Genomic DNA, 8,505 nt, shown 5'->3' with positions numbered 1-8,505 from the left:
GGTTGCGGAGGTCGGTAAGTCAACCGTCTCAGCTGCACCCTCAGTACTCATGACAACCCTTTCCGGGACACTAGTAGTAGCAGCAACAGGCTCAGTAGTCGTATCATCAAAGTCGGGCTCTATCGGATCAGTCCCAACAGCATGGCTCAGACTCAACTCTAACTAAGCGTCATCGTCATCATCAGACTGATCTACCTCCTTGTCTGTCTTGCCCGAAACCTTATTCTTCCTCCAATCTCCCACATGGACAACCTTTTTTATGTTGTCCCATTCTGGAAGCTAAAATATTCTCGCCCTTCTACACAACTCGGTGATAAGGCACGGGAACACCATGGTTTGCTTGGGCTTGTGTGCCCTTACATGCAGCTCCTCCGCAATGATCTCTCCAATATTCATTGGATACTGTGACATCAACGAGGCAATAGTGACTGCCTGATTGGTGGAGAAGGTGTTGTCCGCCTGGGTTGGAGTGATCCGGTACCTAAGCAACATCCACCAAAACTTAGCTTCCGCCGACAAGAAACTCTTAGCAATTTTTACTTTCCCATCATTTGTCCATTTTTGGTTATGTGGCTCAGATGTGATCGTGGCGGCAGTCCATTCACTCACAGATTTGTTGTCTTTCCTATCCCTCTTGTCTAGGTACAAGCTCAGATTGGTAGGTGCCACATAATCATTGCCAAATAGAACTTTGTTGATGGCCTTGGAGGAAATATCAACATGGGAATTCCGGACTGTCACATTTTCCAATATAGGTATTTGATGCCATACGCGATTGGGCTTCTTCATAAACATCAGCACAACCCCATATGCCGCATAGAATTCCCTCACGATGTGCGGAGCATACTCTCCTAGTTCGTGAGTGAAGGCATCCAGCTTATACATCTTGACGGTCTCGTCCAGCCGTGGATGTGCCGAAACACCATCGAAAATCAGTCGCCGCTCCTCAAATATTTTCCTCTGCGGCTTTCCCCCAGTTTCTATCCCGACCATCCATTGATCATATAATCCTTTGACCCTTTGACCGAGAATCGGAGTTTTTTTTCCTCCAGCTGTTTGGTCCGGACAGCTAATTTAAGACCCTCTGGTGGTGTATTATCATCCGGAGCATGGCTAGCACTTGGCTCCTCTGAGCCACTTTCCTGCTCAATTTATTGGGTTGCCGCCCCGCTTGATACTTTCGCGTCAGGATCCCCCTCTTCAGACTGGGAGGCTTCCGACGTGGACTTGGACAGTGTCATGGTTGGGGGCACGGATGTGCCTTTTGTGGGGGCCCCTCTGACTTTGGGTGGAGGTATAACCTCTTGGTGCTCGGACCCGGAATTTTCCTCTTTGGAACTTGTAGGCTCATCTCTCAACTTATTTTTTGTGCCTTTACGTTGGGCCCCCACTTTCCTTGCATTCTTTTTCTGACCCATTCCTGCAAAAGACACATCTTATTAGCTTCAATGGAACAGCCAAACAAAAATGAAACAAAACAATTGTACACAAAAACTATGTTCTGTATGTGACCGTAAATTTAAAAGACGGGCCGTAAACTGAAATACGGTCCGTAAAATCAGGTCGTATTGTGCCATCTCTGTGTTGGACCTCAAGGGTCGGTCAAATTATGATTAAAGACGGACCATAAAGTGAAATACGGTCTGTAAACTCAGGTCGTTTTTCGCATCACACAATCACAGAAACAAAGTATGTTTTGGTTGTTTTAAGAAAACAACAATAATCATGGTTTCACATTGTTTGGAGGACTGGGTTACTCAGAATTCACCCAATTTCCTACCGAATTCGCATCAATTACTCATGAGTCATGCTATTGGTGGGCATACCAAAACCTCAAATTTGAAATTCAAGGTGTGGAATGCCCTCCAACCCATTTGGGTCCTATTATCATACTTCCCAAGAGATTTAAATGCTTACAACATCATTATTCCCACACAAAATCATTAACCAAGACAAATTTGCACAAAACCCTAGTCTAATCAACACCTACCAACTAGTTCATACGCAAGTGAGTAAAGTAAGACTGGAGAGTGTCAATCATACCTGTAATCACGAACCACAGATGACAACTTGAAGGATTTGAGAGAACAAATTAACACAAAATAATTAAACCTAAGGCAGAGAGATTAGGGCTGTTCGAATTCTGTGAGGTTAGATGAATTTGAGAGTGTGGATGGTGTATTTATGGAGATGAAGAGGTGGAAGATGGTGGGTTATGTAGAGGGAGGTCATGGGTTTGTGAAGTTAGAGTGGGTGGTTATGTTTGAAGTGGTGGAAAATAATGAAGGAGGCGGTATATATTCTTCTCTCTCTCTGTCCACGATTTAAATGACTGTCATTTTGTTTCTCTCTTCTAAATACGGTCCGTAAAGTGATTTACGGACCGTATTTAGAGATATTTCTTTGGACAGTGCACTGTATTGTGTCATGAAGGATTACAACCAGGTTTACGAGTCGTATTTTGAATTACGGTCCGTATTCTATGGTCGTAATTTTTCACGTTACAAAATAGTGATACTGTTTTGTGACATTGTTAAATACGCCTTGTTTTACGACCCGTATTGTGAAATATGGTCCGTAAACTCCAGGTGTATTTTGCAATGTTGGAAAATAGTCTCTCTGATTACTTAACTTACCTGCTATTCATCAATATTTTCTGCAATATATTCCTGCACCAAAACAACCATTACCCTATATGCAAACAAAAACAAAAAGAAAATACACATTACACTTGGGTTGCCTCCTAAGAAGCGCTTGAGTTAACGTTGCGGCACAACGGTGGTGCCCTTTCACTCCTTATTGGCAAACACTGGGTCAGCGTTCGTTCCGAGGTGCTTTAACCGGTATCGGTCAAGAATTCTATCCCCATCAACCATCCCATGATAGTGCTTCACCCTCTGCCTATTCACCTTAAATGTCTGAGTTCTATCTCCGGACTTCAGTTCAATCGCCCCATGGGTGAAATACTTACCACCTCAAACGGACCAGACCACCTTGATTTTAACTTGCTAGGTAGTAACTTCAATCGAGAGTTAAACAGAAAGACGAGATCACCTTTGTAGAATTCTCACTTCAGGATTTTCTTTTCATGATACTGCTTCATCCTCTCTTTATAAAGTGCTGCACTCTCATATGCCTGGTACCGAAATTCATCTATCTCATTAAGTTGAAACAACCTTAGCTTGGTCGCCTAATCCCAATCCATATTCAATTTCTTGAATGCCCACATAGTCTTATGTTCAAGTTCAACCGGCAAGTGACAAGATTTTTGAAAACAATCTTGAAGGGTGAAGTCCCAATCGGAGTCTTGAAAGCAGTCCGGTATGCCCATAGAGCATCATTGAGCTTGCGGGCCCAATCAGTCCTATTTGCATTCACCGTTTTAACTAGAATACTCTTGATCTCCTGATTAGATACATCAACTTTCCCACTTGTCTGAGGATGATAAGGTGTTGCCACCCTATGTTTTACGCCATATTTCTCCATCAATCCTGCGAAAGCTCTATTGCAAAAGTGGGAACCGCCATCGCTAATTATAGCCCTTGGAGTACCAAATCGAGTAAATATGTTCTTCTTTAGGGACCGCATGACAATCTTGGCCTCATTGTTAGGTAAAGCCGCCACTTTTACCCATTTCGACACATAGTCCACAGCAACCAAGATATATTTTATGCCACCAGAACTCACAAAGGGCCCATAAAGTCAATCCCCCAGACATAGAACACTTCTACCTCCATCACAAAATTCATAGACATTTCCTGCCTTCTGCCTATATTCCCTTGCCTCTGACATTGATCACAAGATCGCACCAATAGATTTGTATCATGAAAGATAGTCGGTCAGTAATAACCGCATTCAAGAACCTTAACAGCAGTCCGGTTACCACTATGATGATCCTCAACAGGAGAGTCATGACATGCCTTTAGAATCGCCATCACTTCACTTTCGGGAACACAACGCTGAATGATGTTGTCTGCGTATGTTCTGAACAAATAAGGCTTGTCCCAATAGTATTGATGAGAATCTCGCAAGAACTTCTTCTTTTGGTATGCTTTAATCTCTTCTGGAACTATGCCTGTTACCAAATAATTGGCAATGTCAGCATACCATGGTGCTACCTCCATTGACACAGGCAACACCCTCTCATCTGGAAACGCATCATCTATATCTAGCTCATCAGAAGGTCTCCCAGTTTTTTCAAGCTGAGAGAGATGGTCAGCAACCTGATTTTTAGTTTCTCTTGCGGTCTTTCACCTCAAAGTCAAACTCTTGCAGCAATAACACCCATCGGATCAGTCGCGGCTTTACTTCCTTCTTCACCATAAGGTATCTCAATGCTGCATGATCAGTGTATACCATAACTTTGGACCCCAACAAATAGGCCCGAAACTTCTCAAAAGCAAAAACTATTGCAAGCAGCTCTTGCTCCGTCACTGTGTAATTCATCTGGGCAACATTTAGTGTTCTGCTTGCATAATAGATCGGGTGCATAATTTTATTGTGCCTCTGGCCCAGCACAGCACCTATTGCGAAGCCACTAGCATCACACATTAATTCGAAAGGTAAGGACCAATCAGGAGTGACAATAACAGGAGCAGTAGTGAGGCGCTCCTTTAATTTATCAAATGCATTTCGGCACTTGTCATCAAATACAAACTTAGCCTCTCTTTCAAGAAGCTTGCACATTGGATTAGCAATCTTGGAGAAATCTTTGATGAAACGCCTGTAGAACCCATCATGTCCCAAGAAACTTCGAACACCTTTGACTGAGATCGGTGGAGGAAGTTTTGCAGTCACATCTATCATCGCTTGATCAACCTCAATTACCTTTTCAGAGATTTTGTGATCGAGGACTATCCCTTTCTTCACCATAAAGTGGCACTTCTCCCAATTAAGCACGAGATTTGTCTCCTTACATCTTTTCAGCACTTGACCCAGATGGCCAAAACAATCATCAAATGAATCGCCCACAATAGAGAAATCATCCATGAACACTTCCAAGAAGTCTTCTACCATGTCAGAAAAGATCGACATCATGCACCTTTGAAAAATGGCTGGTGCATTACACAACCCAAAGGGCATTCGGCTGAACGCAAACGTCCTATAAGGACAAGTAAAAGTCGTCTTCTCTTGATCTTCTAAAGCGATGTTGATATGATTGTAGCCCGAATAACCATCAATGAAGTAATAATAAGAACGCCTCGCTAGCCGATCAAGCATTTGATCAATAAAAGGCATAGGGAAGTGATCCTTGCAAGTGGCAGTGTTGACCTTGTGATAGTCCATGCAAAATCTCCATCTGGTTACAGTCCTCGTCGGAATCAGCTCATTCTTTGCATTGGGCACCACTGTGAGGCCTCCCTTTTTTTGAACACATTGGACTGGGCTCACCCATTTACTGTTAGCAATCAGGTAAACCACTCCAGCATCTAACCATTTGATGATCTCCTTCTTGACGACCTCTTGCATATTCTCATTTAGTCTCCTTCAATGCTCTACACTCGGCTTGCTGTCCTCTTCCAATTGGATTTTATGTTCACAGATCCTAGAAGGAATTCGGTGAATGTCTGCTGTGGTCCAACCAATAGCACGCCTATATCCATGCAATACCTCCAAAAGTCGCTCAATCTGTTCCTCAGTCAGTAGTGCTGAAACAATCACTGTCAATGTATTATTCGGACCCAGGAACTCGTATTTCAAATGTGATGGGAGCTGCTTAAGCTATAACTTTGGTGGTTCAATGATCGAAGGATTTGCTGGAAGAGTTGTTCTATTTTCCATATCAAGATTCAACTTCTTTAGGTGGTAAGAATATGACCCCAACCCAACAAGCGAATTAACCGTCTCCACATAACCCTCCATGTCTTCAGCATCAAAGTTTACAAGTATACCAGCCAGAGCTTTACCTAAACTTTCTTCTTCCATCTTGAACTTCACCGCTTCATCAATAACATCAAAAGAATCAATCACCGAAATGTTCTCATAAGCACTTGGTAACTTCATCCCCTTGCTTTCCTGAAAAGTAACTTCCTCATCGTTGACTCGGAACTTGATTTTATTCTTTTCCGAATCCATCAGAGCTTTCCCTGTAGCAAATAAATGTCTCCCCAGAATAATAGAAATGTCTCGATCAACAGTACAATTAAGAATCACAAAATCTGTAGGCAACATGAATTTACCAACCCACACAAGAACATTATCAACCTTGCCAACAGGCCTCTTAATAGATCTATCAGCCATCTATAACCTCATAGTAGTCTCCCTTGGCATCCCCAAACCTAATTGCTTATATATAGCAAGTGGCATCAAATTAATACTCGCCTCATTATCACACAAAGCACGAGCAAAATCATGGTGCCCAAAAGAACACGGAATGATGAACGCCCCAGGACCGCCCTTCTTCTGAACAGTAGTTGTTAAAATGATGGAACTCACAGTTTCATGTTGCACCATTTTCTTCTTGATCAGCAGGTCCTTCAAATATTTAGCAAAATCAGGCATCTCCTTGACAACTTCCATGAAGGGAAAATTCAGAGACAATTGCTTTAGCTAAGCATAAAAAATTTTGAACTTAGCATCTTCCTTCTTTTTCACCAACCTCTGAGGAAAGGGAGGTTTAGATTTTAAAAGCTGATTCACAGGGCGAAGGTCCCCTTTCATAGTCTCCTTGCTCTTGTCATTAGCCTCCTTCAAAATCTCTGGAATATCAGCAATCTTCTTGTCCGTAGGATTCTCATCAACAATAATTGGTGCATCAGACTGCACCTCTTCATCTTCATCAATTAGATTGAGCTCAACAACCTTCTTTTCAGCACCTTGGAGTATTTTACCACTCCAAGTACTAATGGCAAACACTCGATCTACACTGCCTCCCCCATTCTTCGAATTTGGAATAGTGTCACTAGGAAGTCTTCCATTTTTAGGAGGGTGCTGCTCTCTAGAAATATCACGCATCTGTGACACGAACTTCTAAATAGCTGATGTATGGGAACCCACTGTCTCTGTTAGCCCCGATAAAGTCCTCTTAGACTTTGATTGATTTTTCCAGAACCTTCTCAAGCATTACTTCAACCTTCGAACTACCTTGCTCTATTGATTGCCCTTTCGGTGATATATAAGGATTGGAACTCTTGTTCCCAAAATTGTTGTTGTTGTTGTAGCTCTCTTGGTTCGTACCACCATAATTATTATTGTAGTTCCCAGAGTTGTTGTTGTTGTAAGCACCCTGACCCTGCTGAGGTCTCCATTGATTCTGATTCTGGTACCCATCTTGGTAGTTATGTCTTTGATAACCCTCTTGAGAATTATTCACATAGTTAGCATCTTCTACCTACATAGGAGGTCCCTCGTGAAATGGACCCTCTTGGGTCTAGTACATCCCTTTCGGCATACCTGGCTCATCCTCACAAACATTTACCTTCTTAATCTGGGTCTCATCAAACTTTTTGGTTAGAAAGAAAATATTCTTTGCAAGCTCAGCCAATGTTTGCTGGGTATCTTGATTCTCCTTTACCATATTCTGGATCATGACACTACCATAAGGCACCACATCAGCATTGTTTGAGTGCCAAGCCTGATTATGCGTAATCAGCCTGTCATGTATGTTGGTCACTCGTCGATAAGATTTATTCATAAAGCTACCATCAGCTGCATTATTTGCAATTTATTGCGTCACTGGATCCAGCCCTCGATAGAACTTCTCCATTAATATGTTCTCCGGAAAACCATGATTTGGAATTTTCTGCAAATACTCCTTAAATCTCTCCAAAGCTTCATATAACTGTTCCCCCGATCGCTGCTTAAATTCATAGATCTTGTCACGAATCTCAGCCTTCTTGCTAGGAGGATACCACTTCTTGAGAAAGACCGATACCATTTCTTCCCATGTGTTAATAGAATTCAGGGGCAGCTTCTCGAACCAAACTCTTGCATCTCCAGCTAAGGAATATTTAAATAGCCTCAGCCGAATAGCATCTTGTGGAACGTTGTTTTGGATGTGATTAGCACACACATCCATAAAATTGTGCAAATGACGTTGAGGGTCATTCTCGGTAGAGTTCCGAAAGTAGCCCTTAAGCTTCAACAACTGGTATATAGAGGAGTCAATTTTTACGCTTGCAGCTCCAACTCGAGGATGAACAATAGCAGATGCATAGTCCTCCTCCGGAATAAGATCAGCGAAAATATTTTCTTCATCTGATTCATTCGCCTGATTATTCAATCAATTCCCCCTATTACCAGCACATTGGTTTTGTTGATTATGATTCATGTTCACCTGGTTTACAAGGAATAGCAGACAAGGTGTGATGGAATAAGCAAAAGACTTCAATCAAAGCAAATACTATTTAGTAATTACAAAACCTATTCCTCGGCAGCGGCGCCAAAATTTGATACGCTCAAATTACACCTTTAATTAGCGTAAAGCGAACGATGTCAAATATAGCAACCCAACTAGGTTGGGGTCGAATCCCACCAGGAATATGGTGTGAAAAGGTTACTAAAGTC

At 42.2% G+C, this 8,505-nt stretch overlaps 1 non-coding gene across 1 annotated transcript; it reads left to right on the top strand.

The window, feature by feature from the left end:
* Positions 1 to 7,721: 7,721 nt before the first annotated feature.
* LOC132616367 (small nucleolar RNA R71) lies at positions 7,722 to 7,827 on the top strand. Its single transcript, XR_009573152.1, has one exon. It is a non-coding gene; the product is annotated as a small nucleolar RNA R71 (small nucleolar RNA).
* The last annotated feature ends 678 nt before the right edge of the window (positions 7,828 to 8,505 follow it).

This window comes from Lycium barbarum, chromosome 10, assembly GCF_019175385.1.
Source record: "Lycium barbarum isolate Lr01 chromosome 10, ASM1917538v2, whole genome shotgun sequence".
NCBI lineage: Eukaryota > Viridiplantae > Streptophyta > Magnoliopsida > Solanales > Solanaceae > Lycium > Lycium barbarum.
Note: the sequence above shows the minus strand (reverse complement) of the source record. Positions and strands in the feature narration are given on the sequence as shown.